Source organism: Cyprinodon tularosa, unplaced genomic scaffold (assembly GCF_016077235.1).
Source record: "Cyprinodon tularosa strain WSP-4 unplaced genomic scaffold, ASM1607723v1 ctg705, whole genome shotgun sequence".
Classification (NCBI taxonomy): domain Eukaryota; kingdom Metazoa; phylum Chordata; class Actinopteri; order Cyprinodontiformes; family Cyprinodontidae; genus Cyprinodon; species Cyprinodon tularosa.
Window position 1 is genome coordinate 64,061 of NW_024039458.1, and position 17,574 is coordinate 81,634.

The window sequence follows — 17,574 nt, forward strand, 5'->3', positions numbered from 1 at the left end:
TAAAGCCCTGCCGGCAGTGTGGGCTTCCCTCCAAAAAGGCCACAGTCAGTGCATACACGTGTGCTGCAGTGTTAATGGCGCTGTTCTGCAGCGCAGCGTACTATAGCCTATTACTTGATGTGTTAACGGGTCGGGTTGCGGGTTAAATATCAACGGGTCAGGTCGGGGTCGGATTTGAATTTAAGATATCCGCGGGTGACGGGTCGGGTCTGGTAGTCATCCTAACGGGTTCGGGCGGGTGCGGGTTGGTAAAACTCGACCCATGCAGGACTCTACTGTAGGCTACGACACTGGTAGCTGGTGTTGCCAGATTGGGTGTTTTTCCCGCTACATATTAAGGCCTGTTTTCGGTGTGATTTAGCCGGGGTTTCGCCCGGAGGGCTTTAGAGAAATTTGGCAACCTATTGAACGGAGTTGAACTGAGAGAGCGTACCGTTCACAGACACCCGAATGAACGAGTTCACAATAACGTTCATCAGGCAGTAATACAGTACGTTCAGTTCACTTTCGCCCAAAATATGAACGAGTTCATGAACTTTCGTTCAATAAACGCGTTCAGGCACAACACTGGTTATACCACCCTGGATTCTACCAGAAACTACAGTGGATTTATCAATAATGGTTAGGAAACAACACAAATCAAATGTTGTAGATAGATATTCAGCGCAATCACATTTAAATAATTACTATAGTCATGTCCAAATTTATACAGATGCATCAAAAATCGCCGGAAAAATAGGAATAGCGTGTACAATTCCAGAATTCAATTTGAATATAGGGAAGCGAATTACGGATGGGTTATCGATTTATACAGGTGAAATGTTAGCAATACTATTGGCTTTACAATGGATAGAGGATGTAAAACTACTGCAAACAATAATTTGCTCAGACTCAAGCTCAGCTTTGATAAGCATAAAATATAATAATACGGAAAGTAGGATGGACATCTTGTTAGAAATATATCATAATCTACTTAGAATACAAAATATGGGGTTAGTAGTTACATTTGTGTGGGTTCCAGCACATACAGTATAGGAGTAGTAGGAAACGAGAAGGCTGATAAAATGGCAAAGAAGGTAATACATAATCCTATTAGTTTTGCAGTTGGGATGAGTAAATCTGAAGGGAAAAGTAAAGCCAAAGAAGAGCTCATGAAGATATGGCAGAGAAGGTGGGAAGAAGGGTTAACAGGAAGGTGGTTTTATAAAATTCAGAAGTTTGTAGGAAGGAAAAAAAAGGGAAGAAGAAGCAGGCAGGAGGAAAGAATAATAACAAGGTTAAGGTTCGGTCATACAGGGCTTAATTATTCACTTTTTAAAATACAGAAGCATAAAACTAGGAAATGTGATTATTGTGAGAAGTTTGAAACAATAGAGCATGTTATTTTAGAGTGTTATAAATATGAAGAAGAGAGAAGATGCATGTTGAGAGAGTGTGAAGGTATTAAAGAAAGGTTTAATTTAACAGAATTTTTGAGGAAAGATTTGGGAAGTAGACATATTCAAATAATTATTAGATTTCTTAAAAAAACAAGGTTATGTCATAGAATCTGAGTAGAGCAAGATGGTTGTGAATGTGTAAAGAATAACAAGGAGTAGGATATAAAGCTATATGCAAGCTAGGTAATATAAGTAGGTGTGTATGTGCGAATGTATGTGTGATCAGAAGTTATTGTAGGGATTAGGTATGAAGTGAAAGTATATAGATCATCACGAACCACACTCCATACCAGTAAGTGGCGGTAATGCTACTAAAAGTTTGTTGCCAACCGCCAATAAAAACCAAGAAGAAGAAGATGTTCACTGATTCAAGATTTTAGACGGTTATTGTTGCCGTGGGTTGTCCCTACGATATCCCACAAGAAGTACAGTTGGTTAAGTCCAGGGTAGAAGACAGCAGAGCTTCTACTCGAAGCTTGTGGGACTGTGTTCTAGCCGTTAGCTTACCATTAGCAGCTCGCTAATGGGATATAGGCTGCCGTTCGCTTATTCAGCTGGATGTAGGAGCTTGCATAGGACGGGTACTCAACCAGACAAGAGAGTTTGGACCCAGATAGCACTCTGAGCCACCAGGAAGTGCTCAGACGACCTCTGGCACCGTTGGAGACACGGATGGAAAGTTTGTGATCGTTTGTGGATTACGCACTTGGTTGGAGCTGTGACTGTGAGCGCCAGTATTTTTTTTTCTTTCCCGCTGGAGACGAGGACTGAACAGAGCAGAGCATTTCTGTAGGATTTTAACATAATCTTTCACCAGGTATTCCTTTTTTTTTTTCCTCATCACAAGCATCAGAACAGGCCTGCAACGTAGGGTTAAGTTGGGGTTTGCCGGCTTTAGGATTAGTCTATTGTTTTTGTTTTTTTTAAGAAATATTTTACTGTAAATTTGGATTAACCCATTGTGGGTGTTTTACTTTTGGGTTTGTTTTTCTTTTAAAAAATAAGGTTCAAAAGTAATTGTTTTTCTCAATAAAGTGATGGGTAATGTTAACACGTTATACTTTGTGTACTGTGATTATTTAGTCTGCAACTCCTTAGTTTAATATTAAGTGTGCAATACTAAATCTGAATAGTGTACAGATCAATGACATACATTTTAAAGAATATAAGATTGATAGAACCCAGAGCCCACTCAGTTAATTGGTGAGCTACATGTGGATGGCGCCAATAATCTGCATTGGATCGCGTACATGACATGAAATAAATATATATAAAGATAAAACCGAAGCCAAGTGTAACCAATAAACTTTGTTTTAAAAATGTAAGGAAAGAAAGTACATATGCTTGTGTAAAAATGTAATGAGTAGAAGTGAGAAATAGGAAGAAAAACAAGTAATGGAGTAAAGTATAGATACCTAAAAACTGTACTTAAGTACAGTAACGAAGTATTTGTACTTTGTTACTTGACACCTCTGTCTATAGCTTTATGTGAAAACTTATTACCAACAATGTGATTCAGAAAAGCAAGTGAAATTCATTTATCTGTTGGACCAGTCAGAGATACTTGGTAACGGGAAAAGTTTAATAAATGTTATGTCACTCTGGGTGGAGCTGAACACAAAAAGTCCTGTATTTAATGCTGAAGCCAAGAGGAACTAGTTATTGGTCAAGATGGCTCTTCAACAGTTTGCATGTGGGATCATTGTGATGATCGTTTTCCTCTCCAAAGGTAAAAAAAACAAACAATAAAACATACTTGATTATTTATATTACTCTTTGCTGTAAATGCTGTCAGGAAAAGGGCACACTGCCTGTAATCACTGAAACGTGTGTTACATTTCAGTGGTAAAAAAAAAAAAAATGTGTGGTGTAGATAGATACTTTATTATTCCCAAAGGGGATTGCATTCATTTTCCAGATTCTAGCATCATAAAACTGATGTTCGCAGCTATATGGAAGTTAAAGGGTTCTTTTTTTTTTCTTTTTTTTTTTCTTAACTTTAAATTAAATGGTTTCTTGCCATTTTTGAGGAACTTTCAAAAAGCATCTAAAATTATATTTGAAATGTATACGGTAATGTAATTGCTTAAATCGGGACCAAAATCTTTGGGTACTCTACTTTGGATAAAACCATAAAACACAAAAATAATACATTTTTTTTTTTTTGCATTTATTTTTTTCATTTTTTTTTTCTTTTTTTTGATAATCGGTGGTTTACGGTCATTATTCTAGACTCATATCCAGCAGAGCTATTTGGATTTAACCTCTCAAAACCCACCGGATTGCCAGCGCGATTTACAACTAATAACTAAGAATGCATGAAAATTACACAGGTAAAGTGTTTACCAATGTAGACATGTTAGGCGTCGTTGGAAAGCTTAGATTCTACAAAATTCAACCACCAAGTTTATTTATGGACACAGCGAGCACCAAAGCACACTGAACGCAGACATGGGAGCATGGTAAATTATAAATATGACAAAGCAGCCACAACAAGCAAGCATGTCTTTATTACTGCTGTTCAAAAAAGACCTCTCATTTACGAGAATAAAAAACTACTTCGAGTCTTGTTTGAACTGATGCAGCTTGGCTGTGTTTTACTCACCCCATTTTCATGGTGTTAGCTTTAAAACAATGAATCACACATGTAATTTGGACTTACGGTTTCTAAGATATTTGCTTTTCCATTTGGGTATGCAAAATAGGAGAGAATTTCCCAAAATGAGGCGGATGTTAAGAGGTACTATGGCTTATCTCTCAAAACTGATGCCTAGGCTGCTGCAGTGACACATTTTCCTTTTGTTATCATGTTGACTTCGAATAAAGTAGGTTTCCTTAGAAAAAAAAAGATCAGTCTGCAATATATTTGACAGATTATAAGATTAAACTGCAAAACTATAAAAACATGGACATTTTTACATTTGTCTGATTTTGGCACTACCATGTTACACTTTTGTATACATATTATTTTATGGTAAATTTAATGACGAAAGTGACTTGGTTAGTCATCTTTCACTATTTTAAATTTGGCTCTTTAGTATCTGATATCTTTAATATCTAATATGTGGACTACCTGTTAAGAGTGGTATGTGTGTGTGTAAGTGTGTATTTGTTACACTGTGAAGACCATTTTCCATAAATCTTAGCACACAGTGAGGACCGCTTGCTCCTTGTTGGGACCAATGTCTTGTCCACATTGGTACAAATGCTGTTTTAGGGTTATATGTTAGGTTTAGGACTAGGGTTTGGTATTAACATCTAATTGTTAAGTTTAGACCATGGGTCACAGCATCGCTGTTGAAATGGGTTAGAAATGAATGGAAATCAATGGTAAGTCTCCACTAGGGTAGAGAAATGTGATCGTGAAGGTGGGGGGAATGATAAGCTTTTCAGTTCCAGTGTCTGTGTCTCCGTCTAATGCTGTAAAATATCTCACCTTACCTATTTGTCTAACATATTTATGTGTTCAAATTTCAGGAATCAACACACAACATGGTAAGAACTAGTCTTTTTTTATGTATTAAACAACAAAAACATTTAATGATATTTTAGTTTTTTTTACTGCTGTTAATATTTCAAATTTACTGCAAATGTCCCATTGAGCTGAAAAAACGTATTTATTAATTGTAACCCACTATTTTACCCAAAAATAAATAAATAAACAATGGCATCATGATCATTTGTTCCTGACTTTGTGAATGTTGTCAGCCTGTGCCAGGTCTCCAATCAACAGCAGGATCCTAGGAGGGCAAGATGCCTCTCCAGGAGCTTGGCCCTGGCATGTCACTCTTACCCACCGTGGCGGGGTCTTTTGTCAAGGCTCGCTGATCACAGATCAGTGGGTTCTGACAGCTGCCCGTTGCTCAAGAAGGTAAGCAGCTGTGGTTTGGTATTTTTGCTTGTAGGGATAAAAACAATGTTTCACATGTACCCAACAGATAGTAATATGTTTGAATATCTTCTGTTGTGCCTCATTCATTTCTCTCGATCAACTCTGCTTCACATTTTTCTTTCTTTAAAAGGGTAAATTTTAAAATGAGATATTTAAAAGAGTAAAGCAAGAAGATAACGTTTTATCTCCACCTATTAATTAGTGATTTGAAAGCAATAGAGGTAGATAATGAGGTTATTGTTAATGTGATAATCAGTGGCATTACATTTATTCCATATTATTTGTTCTCTCTTCTCTAAGTTCTTACCTCAGTGGTGCAGTTTTGCACTTGGGTGCAAACAACCAGTCGAGATATGGGGAAGAAACTAGGAGAGTTCACTCAATCGTCTGCCATCAAGATTATGAAGCTTACTATAGTGTCGGTGACAATGACATCTGTCTTTTAAAGATGTCAGCTCCTGTCAACTTTACGGACTACATCCAACTGGTCTGCTTGGCTTCAGAAGAAAGCACTTTCTATGATGGAACTGCCAGCTGGGTCACTGGTTTTGGCTCAAATGGTAAGTCTTGCTTTATTTCTTTACAATCTCTTAATTTATAATACCAGTGTTGAAATCTTCATGAATATCTAACCTTTTTAAACATTTATTTTTAGGACACTATTATTATCCTGATACTTTCCAGGTAGTTGATGTATCAGTTTTTGGGAACAATAAATGCAGCTGCTTCTACAGAAACTCCTACTACTACTACTACTACTATTACGGCAACCTCCATTCAATAACAGAGAACATGATGTGTGCTGGAAGTGAGAATGGATCAAAGACTGCATATTATGTAACTACCTGTTTTCTTTTTATTCTTTTCTTTTTTTTTTTTTCTTTACTAACATATTCTTTTTTTATGTTTGGTCAAATATTAAAATTGCTGAAAATCACAGAATTTGTCAGTTCTTAACTGAAATGAAATAACTGCACTGACTCTCTGTGGTGGCTATAACATAACATTGACTGTGGTTATTTTATGCCTTGCCTCTAGGGGGCCTTTGAGGGGGAAAAAAAGCAATTAATTAAAGCTGCTAATATCTATATTCTCCTAAAAATTATTTCACAGGATGACGAGGGGGCAGCTCTAGTGACCAAAAAAGACTCCACCTGGGTCCAAAGTGGGATTGTGAGTTATGTTTATGGTCATTACCTCGGTCGACCTACCGTCTACACTCGTGTGTCCCAGTACCAGAAATGGATCAGCGACAGAGTCACTGGCATGGAACCAGGCTTTGTTACCTTCATCTCCCCAGGCAACGACACGGACTTGAACTTCACCTGTCCAACTCTACCACCTACCACAACAACTCCCTATCCTTATTTCACACATTACTATTACTTTACCGCTGATGACAGCATATTTGCCAGTGGTAAAGCTCTGGTTCCCATCTCTCACTCCTTCTCTCTCTCTGTTCTTGTTCTGCTTCTCCATGTCTTCTCTGGTGGGGCTAGAATCTAACTTAGCACTTTGAGTGACCTTTAACTTTACTTTGACATGTCAGATAGTTACACTGTACTGTTCTGCTCTGTTTACATGTGGTAGTTTGCTTTCACAAAATAATATTTCTACAAAACAGATGAAGGTTGAAATATCTTTAGTTATGGATTAGATACATAGGCGTAACTTCCTTAAGGACTGGTGTGGACATGTCCCCACCAATCTTGACCGGTAGGGGGACAGTCCCCACCAATATTTTGTACACGTATTTTGCTTTCGGTGCTGTGTATATCTGATTAAAACCCCATTCATGCCGCTCTTCAAAAAGAATATTAAAAAAGTTCTCCCCGCTGCTCACCGTCCACAAACCCCGACAAAAAAACTCAGAAAAAATAATCTGTTGCCTCTCGCTTTCTCCCCATCACCCCCCTCCATCCTCTCCCCATAACACCTGTCGCTTCCCTCCAAAAATGCTAACCCATTCAGGGACAGCAGTGGACTCAGACTTGCAGGTGAGAGGGACTTGTGAAATATTATGACCTAATTTTAGTCAGGAGAGGCTTAAAGTAGTAAAAGAATAGAGAATACTGTAAAAATAAGTTAATACCATATTTAAAATATATCTGAACCGTTGGAAAAAAAAACTCAAACCACTTTTTTCCGGCCCTGTTATGTCAGCTACACTAGAGTCCTGCAACGGGTCGGGTACCCGCGAAAAATACATAAATAAAAATAAACGGGTCGGGCGTTGGGCGGATATTTTTTTAGTGCGGGCGGGTAGTTGGTGATTTTTTTTTATACGTGTGTGTTGTTATGGACATCAGAAATGTTATATTAATCAGGCACTGGGTGCAGCGCAGCGTCCAATAGCCTATGATGTGTTAACGGGTCGGGTTGCGGGTTAAATATCAACGGGTCGGGTCGGGTTCGGATTTGAATTGAAGATATCCGCGGGTGACGGGTCGGGTTCCGTAGTCATCCTAACGGGTTCGGGCGGGTGCGGGTTGGTAAAACTCGACCCGTGCAGGTCTCTAAGCTACACTACATTCAGTATCGTTGCCATAGAAACAGACAACAGCGCCAATATATCAGAATTACACGCAAATAATTTCCCATATAAAAAACAGGACTTTCAGTCCATTACAGTTTTCCGTTTTTAGAGGGTTGTTTATTTTGCGTTTATTAAGTGATGGCTGTGGTATATTAGCTTTCACTGCTATAAGCTTTCGCAGCAGTTATTGATTAATTTAAACACCTGCTCTACTGATGGTCTATCGGAGTTGGTGTTTGGGTTAAACATAAAGAACACCTTTTATTTGAAGCTTCTTGTAGCTACTGTTTTAATCCCGGCTTTACTTAAAAATTTTTCCTGACTTTGATAGTGTTGCCATTCAGTAGCAAGCACTGCGCCCCTTTTTCTTTTATATGTACACGTTCATTTAAGATTTAGCGTGTTATGTTGACAACTCATGAGCAAGCTGCTTTTTGCACTCTAGCAGGAAGGTAAGGATAGGATCTTGCAGGTGTGATGTCACTCTGCAGGGGGTCCAAAGATAAAAGATTTAAACAATTTTGGCATTGGAATTTCAGATTTAAGGGAGTTAGAAAGTTCACTTAGTAAAAGTGCAAATAATAAATCTGATTACCGATTACTTTTAAGCTGGTTGAACATACTGCGACAGACTGGTGACCTGTCCAGGGTGATCCCACCTCTCACCCAGAACGTGGCTGGAGATATGCACCAGCACCTCCTGATCCCACTGAGGGATAAGGTTAAAGAAAATGGATGGTTGAACATGGTCCGCTCTCCCAGATTCTGTCAAATCAGTATTGATACCCTCAGGGGCGGATTTAGGAAATTTGGGGCCCTAGGCAAAGACAGGCAGGGGGCCCCCTGAGAAGAAAACCCATAAAACAGACCCATTCTACAGATAGAGAAATGTTAATAGAATAGACATCCATTATTTGTTCTAGGTTTTGTCCCTCTCTTCTTGTCCCTTTTTCCTCTCTATTTTTCAGTGTTCTGAAGGCATTTTAGCCAAAGGATTTTTATCAAAAACATAATTAATGTGCACAAATAAGGATTAGTTGTATTAACCATACATGGAAACAGAGTTTTATGGGGCCCCCAGGAACTTGGGGCCCTAGGCAACTGCCTAGTATTGCCTAATGGTAAATCCCCCCCTGGATACCCTGCTGGTGGATGTTCTTGACAGAAAGACGGAGTTGCTTAATCATATTCTGCTTAAGGCCCCATAAGATCTTGTCCGAGTCTTGGTTTAAAAGTAAATTAATTTTAAAAAGTGTACTAAAATTGACCGTCAATAAATGTTCTACAAAATTGATATATTTATTTGATTTCTTTGATTTGTACTGTCTGTTTAGATTTATGTGATATTTTTTGCACAAAATATATAAGTGAATATTGTAACAGTTATGTTTTCAACTGTAAGCATTAAATTGATAAATGTTATTCACATTTTTTTGGCTTTATCCTTTCCAACAAAAAAAAAAAAGGCGTCGCGCAGGTAGCTCCCTTTCCTTATGAGCCGTCCCCACCAACTTTCAACACAAAGTTACACCCTTGATTAGATAACAAGATCACATAAAAATTAAAAATAAATATGTTATTTCCTTTTCTCTTAATATTAGTTTTATGTGTAGTTTTTTTTTTTTTTACATTAACAGTAAGTGCAACTTAAATCTGTATCTTTAATTACTGGTTATTGATTTGTGGTGTTTACCTATCAATCATATGGCTTGATTCTGAAATATGTAACAAACAAAAAATGATCGGTGATAAGTTGAAACAGGGATTTTTTCTCTAATAAAACTATATTTCATCAATCATTTCTTTATCTTTGCATTTTTTATACCAAAGTTATGATTTTGGATGGGGGCAGGGGATTGCTGTTACAATGTATAAGTCTAGTAAGAGATTTAAAGAATAAGGGATTTTAAGAGTGCTCAGGAGGATTTCAAGCTATAATGAACAATTGGGGACTTTCAGAACAACGACAAATGTACATAGTCTCTCTTTCCAAAGGAATTTACTCTGAAATACACTTTCTAAAAATTGTACAGTGTCATGAGAAATAAAGCAGGGTCTTGGTGCCATTTTTGTTAAGTTCAAGTTTAAATGTAGAATTCTTTACCATAAACAGCATGCCTATACGATACACATTTAACTTTGATGTAGGGTGTGCAAGGAGCAGGGTTCGTACGGGCACTGGAAATCCTTGAAAATGCTTGAATTTGACATTGTGTTTTCAAGGTTTGAAAAGTGCTTATATTTTGGATGAAATGCTTGAAAATGCTTGAAATTGTAACTATTTCTTTCGCAACAAATACCTATCTAACTGAATCATATGTTTATTAAATGGAGAAATAAAATGTTGGAGAGCCCGAAAATGAAACCTGCTCGCTTATGTGTGACTGCGATCTGCCAGTCTATTTCCATGTGTGACTCCGCCTCCATGAAACCACTACTGCACCATGCCGGGAGGTTGTCGTTTCAATGAACGTTAGCTGGATGATGAAAAATACAAATAATGGATTAAACGGGGACAAACCCCATGAGTTGCCTCTTGTAAAGTATGCAAAAAAGATGTGCAGCTTTTTACAATAGGCGAGTCTGCGCTCTCGAGTCACATGAAGGGTAAGTCTTTGACTTTAAAGTAAGCCAACTGAAGTAGCCTAGTACACGTTAACGTTAGCGCCTATTTGTTTACGCTAGTAATTGCTAGCTAGGAATTCACAGGCTAAGTTACTGAGTGACTGAGAGTACGGTGTGATAATGTAATGTTAGTATTGCAGTGTTTCCAGCAGCACTATCTTGAGAGGCGGCCGTCTCACCAAACTCCCTCGCCAACGTTCCAAAAAAAAACAATGTTTTAATTCATTGCCATGCCCAGACCTTAAAACTGCATTGAGAACTCTACGGCTGATAATACTGAATTGCGACACCCTCTGGTTGGTTATATTACTACGCCATGGCAGAGAAGTAAATTTCTTTGATAATCCAAGGAGACGTGTGGGGGGAAAAAAACATCTTCGTCGTCTTCATCATTGGTGAACTATATGTGTAAAGGTAAGTAGTTGATTAAAACTGATAATAGAAAATAAACATCTGCCTCGTCTGCTCTGACAAATTAAGATAGGATTTAGTTTTATGTATTCATTTCGAACCCCCCACCCCCCAGGCAGTCATCTGCGCAACACTGGTTCCGTAAGGTGCTGGAAAAGGTTTTAAAATGGATCTTGAAAGTGCTTGAAAAGTGCTTGATTTTGACTTTGGAAAAGGTGTACGAACCCTGAAGGAGGAAATCTTCGCTCTCAGGAAAAGCTTGAGGATAGGACAGAACTTATACAAAGACTCATTTGGATTCATAGAATTATGAGCTGCACTCATCATAATTGTTGCTGTGAAGAAAATAGTGCTTTAGAAAAAAGATTTGTGTTCACAGGGATGGACGTCTGTGTCTTTGGCAGGCGTAGAGCTAACAGAACTGGCAGTGTTGCGAGGCAAGGGCTCAAACATGTACGGCTGAAAGCCTTTTACACCAAACCAAGCTTCTGCCGCCCTGGCATCCTCTTCCACAACAATTTAGTCCCCACTTTCCTCCTCTAAATAAAGATGTGACGGCGGAGTCTCATCCACAACCTCCGACAATAAACACTCCTCCTCTTGCATGTTTCCTCTGTCCATAGCGTTCCTTGACAGTGTTGTTTCTAAGTCACCAATTTAGTGCAATTTAGTGCTACTTGGTCCCAATGGAATTTCCCATTGGGACAAAGTTCCCAATGCTAGCACTAAGTTGCTAACTGGTTAGCAAGATGGTTCCTAGACACTGGCCATAACCAAACTTGCTTGTGAACCTTCCGCCATAACAATCCCCCCCTCTTGATAAATGACAATTAAAATTTGCTTTATTCACTCGTGTAAGTCGTGCACCACTCGGGAGAATTCTGAGGCGCAACAGTTGGAAAAGCCGTTTCCCTACAACTTTAAAGTTGAACCCCAGTCGATATATTTCTTCCTATTAAAAGAGAGTTTTTCCTCTCCACTGTCACTACAAGCATGCTTAGTGTGAGGGATTTCCTTCGAGTCAATGAGCCGATGCAATCAACTGGTTTTCCTCGTATAGAACACTTTGAATCAATTTGACTGTAAGATCTGGTGAACTGTAAAGTGCCTTGAGATGACATGTGTTGTGAATTGGTGCTATGTTAATAAACTAAATCTCAAGTGTGTTGGAAATTATTCCTGCTGTTTTAACTCCAAGCTGCTCTTACTTCTCCAGATCCCTGAAGAGTTCAACATCGACTCTGAGAACTCTGAGAGCTTTTACCTCTCCCCCGAGTATGCAAAGGACATTTTTGACTACCTCAAACAGAGAGAGGTGAGGTACTCTAGGATTCTTTTGTGACTATCTATTTTTTCTGCATGCTTTATGGATTTTATGTAAATGTAGAGTGCTGCAGGTTCCTTATTCATAGATTTGTTCTTTAGGAAAAGTTCATCCTTTCCAACTACATGCACAAGCAGCCGAACCTCAGCCCAGAGATGAGGGCGATACTGATCGATTGGCTGGTTGAAGTACAGGTGAGTTCTTTAGGGAATGGCTTTCTGGGTGGAGGAAGAAATTTCAGAGTTTTCTGAGCTGGAGCTTTTGAACTCACTGCTAATTAACAGCTCACCTGCAGAGGTGATCAGCAGCACCAAATTCCTTTTCCTTTTGGACTTTGAACACCACCTCACTGGTCAAAAGGGCAGAGAAGCTCTGCAGCTCTGAAGCTCTCGCAGCATTCGTTGCAGGACCAGCAAGTTCTGCAACACCTTTTTCCAGCTGTTATAAAACTGTTAAAACTCTAACCAAGTCACAAATCAAGACTGCATCAAACTTGTAAACATCATATTTACGCTACATTTCAAGTCCCTTTAAATAAAACAGTTTTTCTGCATTTGCACCATATTCTTCTGACCACTGTTGTAATTTAAAAATGAAAATGTGCATTTCACTGCTGTAAGCTGATCATTCACTGTTGCAAAGCTGTATGCATCGAAATGGATGCACTGTGTATACGAAATGACAATAACGTTTGTCTAAGTGTAAGTGTTCAACAATATCTTGTATGGAATTGGTTTGTGTCGTTGAACCATGACCCATTTTAAGCTCAGGTAGTGATGCTGTGGAACAGGGAAGCATCACAACTTACAGATCAGAAATATGCAGATCAGACCTTGCCTAAAGAGTCAGACTATATGCTGTAGGGTGACGGCTGATATGACTGCAGCAGTTGCGGTATAAAAAAAAAATTATTACCATTTATTCATTTAGAAATATAAAGTAGTACATAATAATTAAATAAACATGATTTCAAATAAATCCTCCACCACTGGTAATAGAAATTATCTATTATATTCTTAAAATTAGCAACTCTACCTTCACTCCTTCACTTCCAGGGCGCAAATTGTAAGATCCTGCTTGTTTGCAGCCCCGAAAATGTGAAACCCCAATCACCTCAATAAAAAACACAAAGCTGTAAAACACCTAATACCAAACACAACACCATTAAGTTAGGCTCTGCTTCGGTGTTACAAAAGTTAATAACAATGGACAGTTAGCAATAACAATAATAACAATGCGCAGTACCTTGCTGTAGGCCTATATTACTGTTACTGTAACAGTAATGTTATTGTAACTTGTGGTCAGAAAATTTAGATTTCTTTCTGTCATATATTTAGTTTTACTGCCATATTTTTTAGTTTACATGTTTTATTTTGTATTTTGCAAATTTTTTGTTATTACAACTCTTATTTTAAAAGGTGTATGTAGGAATTTGAATCTAGAATGTTCACTGGAAAACCAGAAGAAAAGATGCACACAGTATAAAGGCAAGAAGTTGTACAAAGAAATTTAAGTTTAAGAAGTCCTTTATTTCTCATTTCTACCTCAAAAGCAAGGGTCAGCATGCAAAGTATGTTTATATGTATTTATATTATTTTTTATGTTGTTTTGTTCACACACCATCTCACTTAAGTTGATCTTGTATTTTAGTTTGACGGTGGTTTTGGTGTCGGTGGCAAAGAAATTATAGGAAGATTTGCAATAAAACTGACTTCACACCAGCAGTAACAAACTCTTTATTGCCATCAAGAAGAGGAGGAAGTGATAGTCGAACTTGGAGCTGCATGATTCCCGGCCCTCTGGTGGACGCATCGCGTCCATGACAAGACCAAGCTGCTGCAAATATTAATGGACACACGTTTATCTGTTGCTTCTTCATAAAGACGTCCAGAAGCCAGACATTTAAGTTCATGTCTGGAAAGTGACACAAGGAGGGAGTAACAACAAGGAACTGTGTGAAGCCTAACAACAACAGCACAACAAGGTAACAGGGAGGGAAAGAGTGCAACAAAGTTCAGAGTTAATTTAAGTCAAGTGAAATGGAGATTTTCACGGAGTAAAAGTCAATAACATTTCAAGTGCAACAAAATGTCAGAAACGAATGACACAGAAATAGTTGTTGATGCAGAAACTGTTGCCATAGCAGAGCAAGTAGATGGTACATTTTTAGATAAATCTGGGCAAGAAGAGCTGCATAGAAGTGAAAGACCATGCATGCTAACAGGAAAAGGAAGAGAATTCCATAAAGAAAAACTACAGGGGTTGCAACGTCACTTTGAAAGTACTTATGACAGATGGAAATCATTAGTTAAATTTGCTAAAAAATCTGTTATTAAAGAAGATCCATTTGACATGCTTGAAGATCACGTAGACATTGTGCAAAGAGAACTAGCTGCTCTTAACAATATTTTTGACCAGTACAGAGCAATAGATGGACCACCTCATGATATGCGTTCCAAGTTAGAGAAATGTACATCAGTTACTAAAGTAGTCTTGCAAAACATCCAGTGCCATGTTGAGGGAACAAATAAGGAGGAGATAGTTTGGCCTGATGCCAGTTCTGTATTCACATCTTCTAGCTTAGCTTGTGTCTCAGTTCATAGTCTGTCTAAAGCCTGTATAGCTGTCTCTAATGGCTCCTCCGCCAAAAGACGAAGCTGCAGCTGAGTATAAAGCCACAAAGGCTTTGCTTAAGATAATGACTGAACAAGACAAATTCAGAGAAAAAATCCAAACCCTAGAAGAGAAAGACAAACACATAACTGCAGAACAAGAAGCTACGCCGTTGTCACAACACCAGCTAGAAGAAAGAGAGGAAACAGAACGCAAGTTGAAAAGAGAAAAAGAGAAGGCAGCTGTGACAGGTAACTGAGTTCAAGAACACTGCTAATCAACCCACACCGCCACCACAACAGTTAAATGTCATCCACGAGAGCACAGGTGTGTTGGGATCTGGAGAAGTTCCACCTTTCTCCAGCAGAGTCCGCCGTGGATCCTCCTGAGCTGAGCCTTCGACACACCTGTGGCGCATCTCATCATCAGAGGATCCACCAGTATATAACCTGCCTTCAGACCTTGCCTCAATGCCGCAGTGTTTTATCCAGTTTGGAATCCAGTTTTCCCTTGTAAGCTCTGGATGAGCTTAACCTGCCTAGCCTGCCCTCTAAGCCAAACCTGAAGACTCTTCTCTGGATTCCCATGCAGCTCTGGACTAAGAGCTGGAAACCCAAAGCCAAGAAGTAAGACGCTGTTAACTCAGCGTTAACTTTGGGTTTCGAATGGCTACAGGCTCATAATCCCTCAATTGATTGGACCAACAGACATGTGGACTCATGGTCTGTTTATTGTCACTCACACTGTCTCAGATCTGCTGTTCCCCCAGGTTTCCAGGTTCAGGAACCTATTGAGTCAGACACCATTGATCTCTCTTCCGTCTCTGCCGACTATCACAACCTCCTCCAGGTATTTAGTAAATCCAAAGCCTGTTCTCTGCCTCCCCACAGACCATACGACTGTGCCATAGACCTCCGTCTGTCATGATGGGTGCACGAAGAGTGACCCAAATATGCAGAACACCACTAGGCGGACACAGGAGTAAAAGTTTAACAAGTTTATTTGGTCACAAGCACACTGATTTAACTGGTTCTGGTTCGGGCCTGGAAACTGGTTCACCGGAGTCTGTGTGAGAGACACTTCAGTTAGCGTTGCACTTTGAAGCTTGCTTTCTTGATTGTTACTGATTGTACCTTGAGGGTTCTTGTAGATCTTGTCACTGTTGGATCTGGAGAGGAGTTGATCAGCAGAGTCCGCTAGCTGCTTCAGCGTCTTACTTCTAGTACTGAGCAGACCTTGGCTTTGGGTTTTCCAGCTCTTAGTTCTGAGCTGCATAGAAGTTCACTGAGGTTCTTCAGGTTTGGCTCTGAGGGTCGGCTCGGCAGGTTAGCTCTTCCTGAGCTCCACAGAGGAGAAACTGGTTTCCTGGAAGACAGAGACAAGGGTTAGAATCCAGGCTGGATTCAAAGTCACAAAGATTCACTGAGAGTCTAGGCATAGGCGCTGACCAACTGGATCAACACTGCGGCGTTGAGGCAAGGTCTGAAGACAGCTTATGTAGTGGATCCTCTGATGATCTGATGGGCTGCAGCTCTGCAGAAGGCTGACTCAGAAGGATCCACGGCGGACTCTGCTGGAGAAAGGTGGAACTTCTCCAGCTCCCAACACCGTCCTGGAGCTCCTCTGCCCGGCAACATTTCTAAGCCTGAGAGGGAGGCTATGGAAAAGTATATAAGGGAGTCTTTAGCAACCGGCATAATCCGTCCCTCATCTTCTCTCCTCGGAGCGGTCTTCTTCTTCGTGGGAAAAAAGGACGGATCCCTTCGACCCTGTATAGACTACAGAGGTTTGAACCAAATCACTGTGAAAAACAAATACCCTTTGCCTTGAGATAACGTGTTGTGAATTGGAGCTAAATAAATAAACTGAATTGAATAGAATTATTGTCAGGGGACGGATAACTCCCGATATATTAACTATTCTTATTTTTACATTTATATCCTAATTTTTTTAAAGAAAATGTAGAAAGAGACATATTTTTACCTTCTATGATACAAATTCTCAAATATTTACCTTTTCCATCAGAAGTTTCTGATTTAAAAAAAACAAACAACAGCATTTTCTGCCCATAGACCCCAAACTTGGGTCAGATTATCCCAGCAGTCCCAGAGCAATAATCTAGTGGAATAATAACCCAAATCCCAGTGGTTTTTCTTAATTGGCCATTTTAGATCCAAAGAATAGGCATTGAGATTGCCTTTAAGACCATTTAAATCAGAAAAGCCTGTATGAACAAATTATGTTTCCAAAAGTTGCTTGGGTCTGAAATTTGAATATGTCATCTGGGCAGGGGCCAGAGATTAGTGCACAGAAATGCTTTTATTCCGACTGGACCGCTACTTTTTGAGCCAGGGCTTTGAATGGCCACATTTGTGAACTTCCACAATTTCAATAGAGACAGACAATATTATTCAAAACTTTGTCTATAGACTTGTGACAAGGCTCCTATTGGTTGCACCAAGACCCAACTCGGCGGGATCTTTTGAACGCCAAGTAGCAACTTGGAGGTCCAATTGCAACAGGATCAATATAATTTGGTAGAGGTACTTCTAATAAGTTACAAACTGAGATTTAATGTTAATAGCTCAAAGCATGTGTGATTTGTTTATGAGTTGTTAGATAAAAGGAGGCCAAAAGGCTAGATTTACACTGCACTTACACTTTGAGGCTAGAGACTGGATGCATTATGCCAGACACAGGGAGAGAACAACAATCCAATGACTCAATGTGTAAA